This window comes from Protopterus annectens, chromosome 6.part0, assembly GCF_019279795.1.
Source record: "Protopterus annectens isolate FY-2018-M chromosome 6.part0, PAN1.0, whole genome shotgun sequence".
NCBI lineage: Eukaryota > Metazoa > Chordata > Ceratodontiformes > Protopteridae > Protopterus > Protopterus annectens.
In genome coordinates, this window is record NC_056737.1 from 1,530,216,792 (window position 1) to 1,530,235,242 (window position 18,451).

Genomic DNA, 18,451 nt, shown 5'->3' on the forward strand with positions numbered 1-18,451 from the left:
GAAAATGATTCTACTTTCATTGCACTGTTAGTCAACTGTCCAGAATGGTAATTCTGCTTTTCTGTACTTACCAAATTGATATCCAGACTAACAGCTTAGTCTTCCTTAAGGATTAGATATTGGAAAATAACTTTGTTAGAAATAAACAGTCCCTTCATTTAGCTCAGTTGAACCCCACTCCATATCTTGCAAGGTAATGTTCTCTTCACATCTAGCCCCCACCACTGGACGGTGCAGTGGTGCAGTGATAGCGTTGTCACCTCACAGCAGTAGGTTCTCCGTTTTGATTCTTGGCTGGGGTGCCTTCTGTGTGGAGTCTGCATGTCCTCCCTGCATTCATGTGGGTTTCCTCCAGGTACTCCGGTTTCCTCCCACATTAGAAAGACATGCATCTGGAGCATTTCTCCCCGGGCCTCTGCTGAAAATTGGCTTCATTCCAAGTCGGACTTTCCTGGTAAACAAATGATAAATAAAACAAATGATAAATAAATAAAATAAAATATTTCTTCCCCACTGAGATGTGTCAAAAATCAAGAAATCAGATACTTTTCCTCCCTCACTAAAATGTCTTACATTTTAATTATATATTGATATAGACATTTACTGTTTCATTCTTTCAACCTGTGTCATTATTTCTCCTTCCATTAAATAATCACATGTTGTGCTTTACTGTAGTACGTGAGTTTTATCTCTGTAATATTCAGGTATCTCACATTTAATAACAATAAAATGTATATTTTTACATTATAAACTAGCCCTTTTCTTCTTCTTTGTCTTTTCTTACTAATACCATTTGGCTTAAATATAGGCTTAACTCATACCTTAGAAATTACCAACTTTTCTTTCATTAACTATTAACTATTTCTTTTAAGTTATTGAATTATAGGTGGTATTTGAGGTTATCACTCCCCTTTTTATTAAACTCTTTAACCTTCATAGCATTTCTAACCATAGGTTCATAGGTTCATAGGTTGGTATTAGGCTATCGGCCCTAGGGCCTATACAAACCTAGCCATAACAATTCCCTGGCTATTTCTTCTCACACTATTTACTTCCCTGGACCCCTGTCTAGCAGGGTGACTGACTTGATCCCCAGGGTGAATTTCCTTTCTTAAATCCAATCATCAAGGTTCCTTTAGAAGAGGGCCAAAGAGGCTATCTGCTTGACATGTATGGGCAGTCTATTCCAGAGTCTGGGGAGTCTCTGGGTCAGGAACCTATCTCTCCAGCATGTTTTGTTTATTGTGATGACAAGGTTAAGATCTCTGGAGTATGTGGCTCTGAGGGACTGAGATTTCTTTAAGTGTAGCATTTCCAACAGCTCTGGGTTTGACATGGCCTTGTATGTTAAGCAGAGATCGCCTTGGAGTAGACAGGTGAGCCTACTGGTCACAACTGTCTTTTTTCAGGGTTCACCCAGAAACTCTGCCTGGTTAAGTGAATCTCTCTCCCTCTAGAGTGTTTTTCAGCAGCCTTTGTTCTTTTGTTCTTTTTTCATTGTTTCCTGGTGGAGTGCTATGATTTGATTATAATTACATTTTTGCATTACAACATGATACAGACAGAGGGAGCATATATAAAAACAGGAAACATAGTCCACTGCAATACCATTATGCTGTGTTAAACTATTTACAAGTTATTTCTCTAAAATAAGTGGGATGAGCATTTTTAAACACAGAAGTTAGTATATATATATATATATATATATATATATATATATATATATAGATATACTGCATAAAAAGTATTAAGTTGCAAAATTTCTGGTATAATACCCAACAGCGTGGATGTTTTTCTACCATATTTGGTAGCATAAGCAATTAATGTATATACTTGCTAACTAATGAATGCACAAGAAGAATGGTTCACTAAGGTGCTATTTAGACAGTAATCTAAAAACAATGTTCATTAGAGATTTTTACTTTTCATATATCACATATACTGATAGAACAAAACAAGATTTGTAGTTATGGTGAAGACCATAACCTACTACCTTGGGACACACACACACACACACACATATATATATATATATATATATATATATATATATATATATATATATATATTTTTTTTTTTTTTTTTTTCATTTTATGATTCAGACACTTTTCTTTTTCAGTAATTGAATATTGATCTAGTTTTGTTTATTATACAGTTTATTAAATTATTAAATGTGCTTGGTTTAATCTTGTGTTAATACGAATAATAACATATTAGTAAGTAAGAAGATAGTTATGTTATATGCTCTGGTCATATATCACATAAATCATTGGTAGGGTCTGACTTAATATTTTAAGAACATTTTAATAGTATAGCAATGAGTTGTATTCACTACATAATTGTTCATTTGATAATTAAATAATTGAATAGCCATGTTGCAATATTATGGTAAAGTATTCACTGGTTATCTGATTTAAGTATTTTAGTAAATTAGTGAATTCTAAAGTTTTGTATTGACTTTCACCACAGAGATATGTGTCATTCATTTAGTTAGTAGATGTTATAATAATCTTTTAGGCTTTATTTTGTAAATTGCACTTTAATGTTACAATAAAGTATACAATATTTAATTTTCTTCTTTGAAAAATTAATAGAATTTGAATACTGATATTAAATGATCTGTGTGCATTTACATTACATTTAATGATATATTATTTATGAGTAGTAGTTACATTTAGTTATAGTGTTATGATTCCAACTAGTGGCAGATGCTTTATCATAGATTTTTATAATTAGTAATTATTACAAGGAAATGCAAATTTAATACATATTACTATGGATATAATTTATTTATATATGTTTTGCATATGTATGTGTACATATGTGATTGTGTGTATGCATAATGTATGTGTTTAAGCATGTATATGTGTGTGTATGCATGTGTATGTGTATATATATATATATATATATATATATATATATATATATATATATATATATATATATAAATGTGTGTGAAAGTATGTACATATGTCTATGTGTACTTATATGTTTACTTGTATACACACACAGTTTTCTTTATTGAGTGATTGAGTGCATATGTATTTTTATATTTTGTATAAATAGGCATGTATTGATGTATATATGGGTGTATGTTTTGTTAATATGTATGTTTATACATATGCTGTACATTAAACATCTGGATATAATATTATTAATAATATAACTTTAGTTGATAATAATTCAAGTGTCAATTTTTAATTATTTATGGATAGATATTTTATTTTGAGTTTGTTTTTTTCTCTTACTATGCTTAATTGCTTATTTGAGTGTTGCTTTAGTTAATATAATATATTGATGTAATATCAAAATTAATTATATGGAATGTTTCTTCTTCTTTATTGACTGTTTATTTTATATAGTTACAATTACTATTACTATTTCTGTTTGTCCTTTTTAAGTTAATATTATTGGATTGAATTCAGTAAAGATAAATAACTATAATTTTATATATATATATATATATATATATATATATATATATATATATATATATATACATACATATATGGGTCTACCTGAGATTATCAAAATCCCACTCCACTGAACTTTACAAACACGAGACAACTATGCTGAACACTTACTTTATCGAACCATCACATCATGAAATGAGGCAGTTGGCCAAAATTAAAATCTAACACAATGAGGCATATCAAACCTACCCAAGGGGGGCTGCACCCCCACACGCCCCTAACTAAATATACCAACTCTGAGATCGTACTATAGTGTGGAAAAGGGCAACGTTCCCCATGATGGCCAACTGACTCATTTCCCAGAGTAAAATTCCTGTGATGAGATGGTTTGAAAAGTAAGTGATCAGCATAGTCGCCTCATGTTTGTAAAGTTCAGTTTACACACGCACATACACACACACACTATATATATATATATATATATATAGAGAGAGAGAGAGAGAGAGAGAGAGAGAGAGAGGAGACTTTAGAGTGTATTATTGTCACAGTAGTTTGGGTTGGTTAGCCAATTTAATTTTCTGAATTTGACTAAGAACTACAGTTACCATTTATTTATTTTATTTATTTATTTATTTATTTTACATTTGTTTACCGGGAAAGTCTGACTGGAACTAGGTCCATTTACAGCAGAGGCCCAGGGAGTTCCACAACAACAGTTTTATACAGTATTACATAAACAGTCAGAAAAAATTCAAATAATAAAATTTTACATACAATGGATCTATCCAGACAGGTTTACATTACAGACAGAGAACTCTGGATATTGTTTTTTGTGAAGGAAAAGAAAATTTGTTTCATAAAGAGTTATTAACAATCAAGAAGATAATTCCTACAAAGTTCTTTCAAGGTGGGCTTACATTTGACAAGAGTGGACCTTGGATGTTGGTTTTTTGGGAGAAAAAAGAGAACAGTAGATATATTCATTGCCTGGTGGAATCAAAGTGATATCACAGACGGCAATATAGTAGGAAAACGTAGCTGAGAGTAGTCCTGGTTTAGGATTTTGTGAAGTACCAAGTGTTAGGCATAGTGAGTAGTGATAGAGAGGAGAAAGAGGAAATGAAGGAGATTAGGAAAGCATTTATGTAATGCAAGGACAGAGCCATGACTGCAGGAGGTGTGGCTTGAGTGATTTTTTAAACAGTGAGATAGAAGTGGCTGAGGATATATTTTGGGGGAGCTTGTTCCATTCCTTGGCAATGGTATGAGAGAAGAGGGCTTTCCCTGTAGTGTTGTTGGCTTTGGATATGCAGAGCAAGGTCTTGTTAGATGAGCATAGAGGACGGTTTTCTGAGTACTGGTTTAGTATTTGGATTAGGGCTGGCATCTTGTGGGGATGCTTTAATATGTTGAAGGAAGGAAAATGTTATGTATATTATCATAAAATGTTTGTTTTTACTTTTGGTTAATGTTATATTTAAGAATAGTTTTCATCCTGAATAGTAACAGTAATAGAAGCCTTTCCCTGGTATCTCTAATTATAATCTTAAAGAGTATTACTATTGATATAGAAGCTGACAGTTAGTTCATTTCATTATAAAGTTAAAAATAAAAAAGCAATGAATATCCTGAAAGTTGTTTCACTTAATGTCAATGTACGATGGTTGTGAAATGAATTTGATTTCTAGTTTTGTAAATTTACAAAAAGTGAATATAGTTCTTCTTTGTCTGGAAACTCACCTACTTGATAAAGATATTAAGTGCTTAACAAACAGTATTTAGTTTTGGTAGCCTCAGTTTTTTAAAGAAAAAAGGAGAGGTACAGCAATTTTTTGGAAAAAATCAGCAATTATTCCTGAAGTCCAGAGGAACACCAACAAGATACAAAAGTCACCATACAGGAATATTCCACAAAAATGGGTAGTCCATTACTAAAATACAAACTTTAATGAAGTGAATATTATACAAACAAAAGTAAAGCACAATAAAATTACAATTCATGCGCTTTTATCCCCATAGCTAATGGACTTCATCAAAACAAACAACCATCTGAATGCTTCCACTTATTTAAATACATGAAAAACTAATCACATGTCTGAAGTGAACCAATCCAGTTTGAAAAATACTTAATCAAGCACTACAGTAATAAATACAATAATAATACAATGCATGCATAACATTTTAAAGGGATGCTAATTACTATAAAAAATTTTAGGGTTAAACAAAATATAAAATACTTAAATAGTATGATTAAAATGTAAAACCAGTCACAAAATTTAGTAACAGACTAGCTGTTTTGTATATTATTCCTGTGTGGTAGCTTTTGTACATTGTTTGGGTTCCTCTGGATGTTATTGTTTTTTATTTAGATCCCTTTGACTGGTTTCTCCACTGATTTGGTTCATAGTTATGCCTAAAGTACTACTGATATTTCCTGACTATAAGAGAATGTTGTCATTGGTTATTATTAAGTATAACACAAGAAGCTATATGATTGCTAATATGTACTGGTTTTCAGTTTAGGAGCAAAATTTGCAAGAGAGCTATTAGAAAATTTTACTTTCAGAAATGAAAGGTAGTTTAATACTAAGTGGAGAGTTCCATTGTTGATAGGATAAAAAGGATAGAATTGCTTCTAAAGAACCTAGAATATCTGCCTCAGCAAAAGCTCTTAAAAGTCAGAATGTTTAAATCTTAAAGATATGATGTTATTTGCCAATTGTAATTTTCTATTTTTTACTCATTATTCTTGTGTATTTAGCACAGAAACTAGAATAGATTGATTATATATATATATATATATATATATATATATATATATATATATATTGATCTTCAAAATAAATTAAAGTTACTGTATTATCCACTCCCTTGTCAGGCCATAATGCTCTTTGCTTTAATCTTTCTTTCATTAACAGAACCTATTCTTTTTTTCAAGGTGTCCTTCTTATTTGATTAATCTACCAGATTTTAAAGATTGGTTGAAAAAGAAATAGATGAGTATCTAACTTTTAATAGTAATGGTCAAGTTAATGAATTTATATTATGGGATTATAATAAAATTCATTTATTTAAAAAAAACAAATCAAATGTTGGTACAGAGAAAGAAAGAATTAAAAAATGGGATGAGAAACTTGATAATTTATAAGAGCAACCTCTTTTAGAAAAAGAAAGTTAGAAATAGGTAATAAGGATAGTATAAAACCATATAACAAATAAATAATGGATGTCAAAGTCTGTTATTACATAAAACTGAAATAGTACTTGAAAAAAATCAAATTACATTCTCATGCAACTGTTCCTAAAGGCTTGCATACATTAGCTAACAGATCAAAATTAATGAGTAAACCAGATAAAATACAAAGCATTATTGATTCAATTACAAATACAACATCTTCTGATATAGATAATATATTATTAGCTTTTAATCACTTACTGCATGAAATTGAAAAAATATTAAAAATTATGATAAACTGCTAACTGACTCATTTCATAAAAAATATTGTTAATAGAATAAGTCCAGAAAAAGGAGGTGATTTAATGAAAGAAATTTCTCTTTTAGAGGTTAAGAAAATTTATAAATTCTTACTCAAAAATATTACTAATTTATTAAGAAATGTGTTATATTAATTCAGAAAGGAAATTCAATTTCACATTCATGGAATTATTGCATAGTTTCTCCTATATGAAAACAGGGGAAGGATTCAGAAAAATGTTCTTCTTATAGGTCAACTTATTTGTTAAATGCTGACTGTAAGAGTTTTATGTCAATTTTAGCAAGCAGACACTAAGATGCTATAAATTCTATGATACATAGGGATCGAACTGGGTTTATTTCTAAGAGACAAGTTCAAGATAATATTAAAAGAATGATAAAAGTCATTGATTACAGTATGTTAAAAATAATAATGATAAAACAGCCATGATTAGTTTGGATATAGAAAAAGCATTTGTCATGGTAGATTAGTATTTTCTTTGTCCAGCTTTATATTTTTATGGATTTCCTGATGATTTTATATCATTATTAAATAATATTTATAGTAGTTCTAGAGATTTTATTTAGACTGGTCCTTTCCTTTCAAAAAGCTTTAATATTAATAAAGAAACTAAACATGGTTTATTATTAATCTTTGCTTTAACTATAGAACCATTTGCATTTTTATTAGGAGTAATAAATTGATCAAAAGTATTAAAATTAAGGGGAATAATCAATATAAAATTCAGTTATTTGCAGATGGTATTTTAATGACCGTTGGTAGTGTACAAATATCTTTAGAAGTCATTTATAACTCAATTAAAGTATATGAAAATAGTTCAAAGATGAAATTTAATGATAATAAAACAGAAATATTGCTACTAAAGCACAAATTGAATTGTAAACTGTTAAAATATAATATATCTTCTCCAAATTTTTTAATTACATATTTGGGTATACTAATAGATGATATGAAAGAGATAATTAAATTGCAATAATATTACAGAAAATGTTAAAACATTGATAGATAAGTGGAATATGATTGTAAACTCTTTTGAAGATATATTAATGTTAAAAAATGGTGTTATTACACAATATTTTTTTTATTTTATCAAGTCAGCGTCATTATTGTCCAAAAAATATTTATTTAAAAAATAAGTAACTTATAACCATTTTATAACATCCAGGTAACACAAAACAACATTTATTAATCATATTAGACATTGGGATAAATTGGATATTATACTCCCTAATGCTGAAACTTGAGCTATAGCTTCAATCTTTAAAACAGTGTTATATTGGCTGGATATATCAAAGGATGCTGAATGCAAATCAACACACACAAATATTTGTAATCATTCCAAACTTAAACCTAAGAGCTCTTCTCTTTTAACTGTTAATAATAAAATATTATAGATTCTTGAAATAATGTTTGTTTATTCACAGAATAAGTTAACTAACACTATATATTTTTTAGCTTTTTGGTATATTAATGTTCTTCTCAAAAATGTAAAAACTGTGTTTATAAAATCCCTCATATTATTATTAATATTGTTGTTGTTATTATTATTATTATTTTCCTATTAGCTTTTACCTCTGGGTTCATAGAAAGTAATACCTTAGGTAATATGTTAGCAATAAAAAAATAATTTAACATGTTGGTTAGAATGCTTTAATGAACAAAATGTTATAATGAGTAGCAAGTTAAAGAGCAGATTTGCTTTGGAAGCTTCAAACTAAGGAATTAATATATAAGATAATAAATAAATTACTTGTATTATACAAAGTTAATGTCAGTAAATGACAAAATTGCATATCTTAAGTTATGAAATATTTCTATTTAATTACTAATAAAAATGTAGATATTAAGGTTAAGTTATCTAAGTTATATAAATATAAATATGAATATATCTCAGAACTGGAATGTAAAATTAATAATAAACACTTGGATTTTATTAAAACATATAATGTTAATGAAATAGACAATGAATTTAATAAAGATTTAATTCTAATCTATTGGTTTAACAATGTCTTCTATATTTTGGAAAGTTTGTGCATGGAAATACATTTTAGAATACATTTTATTCCCTATAAGATTAATAACAAAATATAATTAATTAATAAAGTATATAAAACTAATGAAACTGGTTGTTGGAGCTGTAATAAAACTTTAAAAGCAGATTGGTATCACATTTTTTGAAAATGTGAATGAATATTACATGTTGGAATTACATTAAATCCTTTTTAGAGCATTACAGTCAGATAATTTTGTTATTAATTATTTGTTATTGTTAACCAATGCACCTATGCCAAATTGTATTTGCACTTCACAATATTCATTAGTTTGGACTTTATTGGCCATTTCTAAGAATGTGATTATTATAAAATGGAAGAATAATTCTGCTCCTAACTTTAATGAATTTCTTAATCTTACCACCATTATTTGTCAGAAAAAAATGAATCTGATATCTATGGGAAAATAATACATTTTAAATATTGAACAACACTGAAATTGCTTTTAGATAAATATCCTTAATGTCAGCTAATTATTATAGCTATATTATAACCTAGTTTTCAGATTAGATACCAGTGTTTCATTATATTTGTATTTCTATTGTAAATATTGTAAAAAAGTTTATTTAGAAATAAAATAAGATTACTTAAAAAGGACCACATGTCCCATCTATCTATGATGTTAACTATTTAAATAGAAAAAAAATAACTCTCATAATTTCTGATGTTATGCCTGAATCTTAAATGCATAAATTACAACAGCATGTATATTTCGCTTGCATGCCAGTTTTTTTGAATTGTAAATATATGATATACTATTCATCCCTCAAAAGAAGCTTTACTTTGTAACTGTTCACAAACAGTGATCCCATTAATGGTTGAAATGGATCCATTGAACCAGATAATTTACCTGATTAACAAAACAATAAGTAAACAAGTAAATTGCATGCCTTGGTAAAGTCTAAGATGATCATGTCTACTTCGGTCTTCTTATCTACTGAAACATCGTTCAAAAATGAAAGTCTGATGTTGAATTCTACTACAATACTACTAAAAGGTCTATCACACAGTCTGAACAGAGCAATCAACATTCTTTGCAGTCAAATGAAGCTACACACTCCTTTAATACTTTTCACTGTATTGCTGCTTTAAAAGTTTATTTAGAGTGATAAATTCTTAAAAGGTAGAGCTCAGATAACCACGTGACAGAAGTAGCAGGAACAAATGAGTTATTCAAAGGATTGCAAATTGTAATGCTATTTTAGCTGGGTGTTTCATTTATTAAAGATTTGCTTGTTCCAGAATGACAGTTGCAACTCCATATGTATAATAGAAATGGGAGAGTAGAATAGCTTAACCCTAACAGCTGACTGGGTTTTCCAACAAGGTTCACTCAGAATGCTCAGCTCCTGTAAATAATGAATTTTAGATGCTATTTAAAGAATGACTCTGGCTACTGCTTCCAGCTTGGTAGGAGAGGAGAACACTGCACAAGTGTTACACATTTCTGGAACAAAGTTAACTGATGCTGAGAGGTAGTTATAAATGTGAGAAAAAGAAATTGCATTTCACTGATCAGTTATGTAAGAGTTGTGGAGAAAAATAGTTTCACAAGAGTGTAAAATATGAAAAACAATTTTGTAACCAAAAAGATTGAATGTGGTGCAATATAACCAATAAATCTATTTTAATACAACACGTGTAAGGAATACTTAGCTTTCAAGAGCATAAAGCTGAAAATTCAGTGAAAAAGAAACAGAAAGAATAAGAGTTCAGGACACAATAGCTCAAGATAAATGGTCATATTTTGTTAAACCAGGCAGTCAGCAAGAATGTGGTACACTGTTTGTTAAAAGTTAAGTTAAACTGCCCATATAGAAGTTACTTATTTAAATCATTGTGCATCACCATTGGGTCAGAGAGTGGTTACTTTTAATTATCAGAATAAGAAATACAAGATTCAAATACTTGGAATAGAAGGTCTTCGAGTATAGGGCTACTTCACTTGCCAGAAGCTTAGCTTGGCAAAGAGTATTCATGATGTACATGAAAAGTGATGGTTTTCTTCACACTTATGAGGGTTAATTTGCTTGTCTGGATTGTTTGCCAGCTGCTTGATTTGCATCATATTCAAAGAAATTCTATAATACTTGGCATGCACTTTCCAAAGAAAGTTCCAATTGTACTGTGATATAAAAATTAAAAATGAATTCCACAAAATAGATAGAATGGATATAATTAAGTAGCATTATGAACCTGCTAACTGAGTAGACAGTATGTTTACTGTGGTTAAACCTTACAAGATTAGTAGAAACACCACCACCATGGCATTGAAGGATAAAGACCTAACTATGATTTAGGCAATTCAGGTTTGATTAGTGGATTGGATACCAGGGGAAATGACAGGGAGGGATGGGTATGCCTATTGCAAGGGAAAGGATGTTTATCTCAGCATTGCCTAAGGGAGGGTGTGGTCCATGGTGAATGACATAACACTCAGACAAATTCTGAGATGGGCATAAGGGTAGTGGGAGGGACAAGATAGTAAGTCATAGCATAAACATCCCTCACTCCCTCATAGAAGATGCTACTAGAGTGAGCCCCCCCCCAGGAAGTTCTTAAGTTTCACCTTGGCCTCAGCCAAAAAATGTGATGTTATTCCAGGGGATGAAAAGAGGATCTGGTAGACCCACTGATGGATGGGGACAGTGGGATAGATGATTAGAAAAGTATGAAGGAAGTAGGGGAGGGAAAAAATGTTTGAAAACATTACCTAATTCGTGCTGCAGAAGAAGTTGTTAATGTTATGTCAAATGGTTAGTAGTTCTCAGTGTTAGAGTGTTGCATATTAATCAGGGATTTTTGCAAGCTATAATAGATGAAGAAATTTCCATGTTGGGTTCAAGCTGCTTCTGATTAGTCAACACAAATGCAAATGCCAGGAAAATATTAAAATATAAATTTTCCTCTATGTGTTAACATCTCTTTTTTTTGTTACTTCTACTCTGTAGTGTTTCAGTTAAAACTATGTCTTGTCAGTTCACAGGCAGTGTTGCAATGAGTGTATTCTTAACCATCAGTAACACCATCCTGTAAAAAGGTATTATATTAGTTGGACAGGAAAACAAAACAAATGCTTCACACTTTTCAAATTATATATAAAAATCAGTGTATACCAAAATTACATATTCATCACTCTGAAGGAGGAAAGGGTCTCCTCAAACTTGATTACATGTATATTTCTTCAGTCATGGGACTGCATGCATATCTGCTGATATGATCAGATCCAAACATAGTGAATGTTTTAATAGATGAAGAGAGGAAGTCTAAGATGACCTTTCGGCTTAGTTTAGCAGAAGCATTCCAGTATCAAGCAGGAATGGATATTGAACCAGAAGTACACAAAAACCAGGCAACAGCTAAATGTACCAAAAACAAAAGAATGAATATAAGTAAAAGGATCAGATGAGAGGGAAAGAAATGTAGAAAAAGCCATCAATATAGTGGCAAGTATAGAGATCTCCTGGAACTGCCTCATGTTGATCAGGTTTGATGCAGGAATGGTTAAAGATAAGTGAGTTGAAACCAGATGATGATATACATCTTGCTGTGTGGTCTACACTCATGGCAGAGGACCTGGGCACTGAAAGACAAAATGATGTGACAAGATTTTTGCATTGGGGATTATGCAAACAATACAATATAGAGATAGTTGAGAAGCATCAGAAGCATGAACCACAAAGCATTATAGATTCATAGGTTAGTACTAGGCTAACTGCCCTTGTGGGTCATTTTAAGCCTAGTTAATTATCCCACCTGAGAATCAAACATTGCACCTTGTGTCTGTAAGGCAAACATCTTAACCATTATGCCAACTTCACAACTCCCTATTATAGAGAATAATGAAGTTTACATCATATGAGATCACCCATTACCAACAGTTCAAAACTAAATCTGAGAATACTAGATACAGTAGTCCATAAAAAAAGACAAACGTAGCATTGACAATTGAAATTACTACAACTACTGATTTCAGTGTCTAATGTACACAGGAAGACAGACACAAAGTCATAAAATATCCAGATTTGCAGGTAAAAATTAGAGTGATAGGGAAGAAAGATACCCAGACATTTCAAATAGTAGTATGAGCAATGGGTATAATAAAAAAGAATCTATAGCCGTAAGTAGATATGCTACCAATAAATGTAACTCCATATGAATTGCAGAAGTAGTCAGTTCTGGGCACACTGCGGGTATGGCAAAGAGCACTTTTGGCTAACAACAAAGATTGAAATAATACTAATTTCATGAATTTTAATTATACACTGACTTAGGAATGGGATATATTCCCATGGTATTAGAAACCCAAAAGATGTGTGTAAGAACTGAAATAAATGTCTTAATATTTTAAATTACCTGGTGCTGTACTGGACAAATGCCAAATATCTCACTTTTTTCTTTATGTGTCAAATCTCCTTGTACCTTTCAGAATAAAAGTATGTACACACTGTAGGTCTGATAAAGATGGTTTATTATGTAGTAGCAGCATACAGTGGAGGTAGATGTAATAACTTAACAAGATCCAAACAAATGTTATACTGGTGAACTGAACCAGACTGAATTATAGGCTGGTAGTAATAGCCAGTTACGGAAATACATTAAGGATTTTGAGGCATGCGCAAAGAAGCATAGCCAAGCTGCAATTCATAGAAGCCATTTACACCAATGTGCAGTCACCTCAAATGTACTTATGCAAATGGGCAGATAACGAGATGAAAATGAGGAGTGATGTAAATCTTTGTATGCTAATGAAGACTATTTTACATCATTTGCAATTCATAGTCAATTTTTGCTGATTTTCCACGCTGGTTACAGATGCACTATAAAAAGGGAAGCATTGCCAAATATATCAAAATTGTAATAGGTGAAAATGGCATCTCTAGTGGTAAGCTTTGCTATTTCTCATTCAAAACTGCTTGTGTTGGTGAGGTCAAAACCAACAAAAAGGTTAAAATATAAGCAAGGGATTACTCATTATAACTTTCATAATCATGAAATCCTTGAAAGCTTTAGAGTGGACAGAAACATTATAAGGGTCTTAGTAAGCATGTTTGACCCCCATAGGGGCATTGGAGGAATGCATGGACTTGCTATTCCTGTGGACACCAAAGTATGTATAGCCCTCACTATACTTGTTATGGGACCTTCCAGCGACAGACTAAGGACACATTGGGGATCTCACAGCCTTCTTCCTTGAGGATACTTAAACAGTTCCTGGATGTACCCTTGGCACACGTGGATCAGTATATCTATTTCCTTGTGTTATCTCAGGACCAAGCCAAGACTATGAGTGATGGAAAGGAGTGCATCACCAACCTCTCCACCCAGCATCCTGGCAGTGAACTTTATTCCCATATCTGGCACACTAGCTCACTGTACCACCTTTTCCTGCATGGTAGGATGCCTAGTGGTCATCTTGTTGGTAAGTTGAATTTTTTGTATGTAATAATTGATGTTAAACTTTATTACTGTATATTAATTTTTATTTTCCTATTTTTTCTCCCTCCCCTTTCTCTCCCTCTCTTTTTTGAAGGGGATTCTGGATATCCACTTGAGTCATGGCTCATAACGTTCTGCAGCTGCGGAGTACACATATAATGCATCCTTGTCCCAGACCTGTATGGTGATTGAGAGGGTGTTTGGCCTACTGAAGAGGTGTTTCAGGTGCCTAAATGAGTCTAGGGGTAGCCTTCAGTATGACCAAGCTACTGCATGCAGGATGTTTACTGCCTGTAGCATTCTGCATAATATGTTCATGCACTGTGGTGGTAAAGTGACCCATTCTGTCATTGTAGCTCTCAGTTCTAGTCCCACTTTGACTGATGAGGACTAGCCAGCAGGAGTAGTAAGGGACCCCATGTGGCAGGCTTGTGCATGGCACTCAGCTGCACAGGTTAAGTGGTGGCATCTACCAAGACTTTCAGGTTAAAGATTCTTTTTTATTGTAAAAAACAGAGTGTCATCAATGCATGCAATGATTCTGGTAGGCAATGCTGTGTGGTGCATGGTCTGCTGTCACTGGTCATTAGACTATTCTCTTTCATCTTAAAATAGTTTTGCATTACTACCTGTTTGCCTGACTGCTCACTGATTCCTGTTCAGTGACACTGAAAGGCATCAAAACAATAAAGAAATCAACATTTGTACCATTTGTACAGAATAACCTTTGGTTTAATTGTATGGATGGACAGTAGGTATTCATCATCTGCTGTTATCTTAATAAGATTTGAAGCCCCCAATTGGGTTCCTGGAAATTACATTCCGCCTGGCCTTGCTTCTAGCATATGCTACCATATCATTCACCCTTTTCTTGCACTGTGCCAATCATGTAATTCAGTCTCCAACTGCATTGATTTCAACAACTATTTGGCTCAATGCATTGCTCCTCTGAGCTTTTCTGAGCCCACCTTTATCTAAAAGAAGTCTTCCATATGTCCTAAGTGCTGCCATGAGTACATAGCTTTCCTCATGGCTAAAGGTATCATGTCTATGCCTTGATCCCTTATTCTCCATCAGTACTAAACGAAAAATAGTGGGAAAAAAGGGATACAGTCAGACACTTGTCACAGTACTGTTTAGATGGCATCAGCTGTTAAAGTAAAAACAACTAGCTTGCTATTCCTGCCACCTACAGATATAAATAAATAAGCAAACACAAATGTTACCTAAACTGCACAACTACAGTTTATCCAGTAATGGCAGCAGTGACACCAAAAGTAGTCTGCACTACTGTCTGCCATTGTCATGCATGTTTTCCTCACTGTCAGTAGCAGAACATCACATTTATCACACATGTTTATTCCTACCCTTTGCACACCATGTATGCACAATTACTGCAGTACACTACACTAACTTCTTTTCTGATCTAATGATCATTTACTAAAATTACAATGTGCAACACATCAGTCAGCTTCAATAAACTAACCGAATTATGCAATGTTGTTAATACATGCACACTACACATCTAAATGTATTGAATGTGAGCTTTAAATCAATATTAAAGTAAAAGTGTCTGTTACTAAATAATAACTATTTTATAAACGTTTTCTTACTTTGAGATGTCTGCAGTATCCTTAGACATTTGCAGCCTATCTCCGGTATTCGCAAATCAATATGGTGAAGCTCAACCTCTTGGTGTGAATTCATGCCAATTTACATTTGTTCTTCAAATTAGGCTAATTTATATGCATGTATATGAATCATAATATTACACAATCATGTCCCAAGGTATATTGGTGTATTTCAATATTTCGGCACTTGTGAACGTGAGTGCCACAGTAAGTGAAAGCATTTCAAGGAGACATGGATGCACTGCGGATGATTGCAAACTCTGTAGCACTCCGCAGCAATGCCAAGCTCTCTTCAGAGGCATGTGGATTGCCCTAATCTAGCCAAATTTAGAATATAGCTGTGAAATTCAAAATTGTGTCATCTAAATGTCAGGTTGAGAGCAATCTGACAGTTAATCCCTGCCTATCCAGTAATGTATGTCTCGCCCTAACAAGTGATACATATCATGAAGTCATAAAATATTTTTTCACATTACTGTTGACATTTATTTTTTTCACACCTTGATTTAAAAAAAAAAGAAAACAAAATGTTGCATGATACATACAGCTATTAGAGTAAAAAATGTTACTATTAACAATAACAGTTATTATCCATATATTTAAAAATAATTTATGTCATATGGAAAGGACAGGTAAGTGTTTACTTTACAGAAAAATCAGTATGTGACAAAGCAACTTTGGTTACATCAAACTTGCTAATAATATCAATAGCATGCTAGGAAAAAAAGGGTTTGGTCAAGGTGATGTCACCCAACAGGGAGTGATTCTAACTTTGCTTAATACACCCCTCACCATACTTTCCTCGTTCTGGTTCTTGCTGTTCAAATGATAGTAGCACCTGTGAAGGCATGAGGCTGCACTCTTAGCTGGTCCGAGAAAGAGATGTTAATGATGCTCTACCTTTTGCTTGTACCTGGAGAAGATCCTCACATGCATGCATCAGAGTACATTAAAAAAAAATTATATCTGGTAGAAGTTGGGTCACTACTTGTCAGCACTAACAGGTATAACCCACTGTGGTCAGCAGTGCTGTCACAGGTATGACGATTTACAGAAGCATAGTGCTGATCAGCTGCCTAACACAGGTATGACGATTTACAGAAGCATAGTGCTGATCAGCTGCCTAACACAGGTATGACGATTTACAGAAGCATAGTGCTGATCAGCTGCCTAACACAGGTATGACGATTTACAGAAGTATAGTGCTGATCAGCTGCCTAACACAGGTATGACGATTTACAGAAGCATAGTGCTGATCAGCTGCCTAACACAGGTATGACGATTTACAGAAGTATAGTGCTGATCAGCTGCCTAACACAGGAATGACGATTTACAGAAGCATAGTGCTGATCAGCTGCCTAACACAGGTATGACGATTTACAGAAGCATAGCGCTGACCAGCTGTCCGAGTGGATCAACTAGGTTACAACGAGAAGGCCAGAGCTCTACAGTAAGTAAAATTATTTTCTTATTTCATATATACCTATATATAGATAATGTATTTCAAAAACAAAAAAGGAGATTAAAAAACTGCATAGCTCCGATATCTGTGCTTGAAAATATATACTTGTACTGATATTATGAAATGCATAAAAAATTAGAAGCATGTCTGAATCAGGCATCCATCTTTTGAAGAAAGAAAAATACTAGTACTGTGTTAACAGATTACAGTAATAAATAGAAATGTCGGTTAAGACTTAAAATAGTAATCTGAATAGGCAACTATGTAAATATTTTACTATTGTTCAAGTATCAGTAATGCTGACTGCATATAATACTGTTATGAAATAAAAGTTGCAGTTATAGATTTATAATTGTTTACTATTGCAGGGAAAAAGTAACAGAGACGTATTACATTTAGACAGTTTTGTGAGAGATATATAAATATAACTAAAAACAATTTCTTTACTTAGTTGTTTGTTCATAAGTATTTTTAGCCACACATACACCATGACTGAAATGGCACTCACCACATCCTAGCTAGAATGCATGCTGGGGAAAGAGAGTGGGGTTTCTTTGGTATGAGAATGAGCAACTCAGACATTTTCAAAGAACTTGCTGTTTTACTTCAGTATTACTTACTATACCTTAGCCACATTTCTACAGAAAAGGGAATGCATACTTCCTTGAACTGATACATTTCAGCATTTGCACTTTAACTATACCAGAGATTGTTACATGCATTTTTTTTCCATAATAAATTTTTATTGAAATATATTTTCCAAAAACATTACAAAAATACAATAAACATCACACACATAATACACTATAACTACCATTTATACAATATCTACATGAAATGCTTCCTATATTTAATATATTCCTAAAATCAGTATCATGCTAATATAATATTGAAGACCTTTTCCCATATTTTCGGGTTATTAATATTTTTGTTAGTTTGTTTCAGAAGTAATTTATGT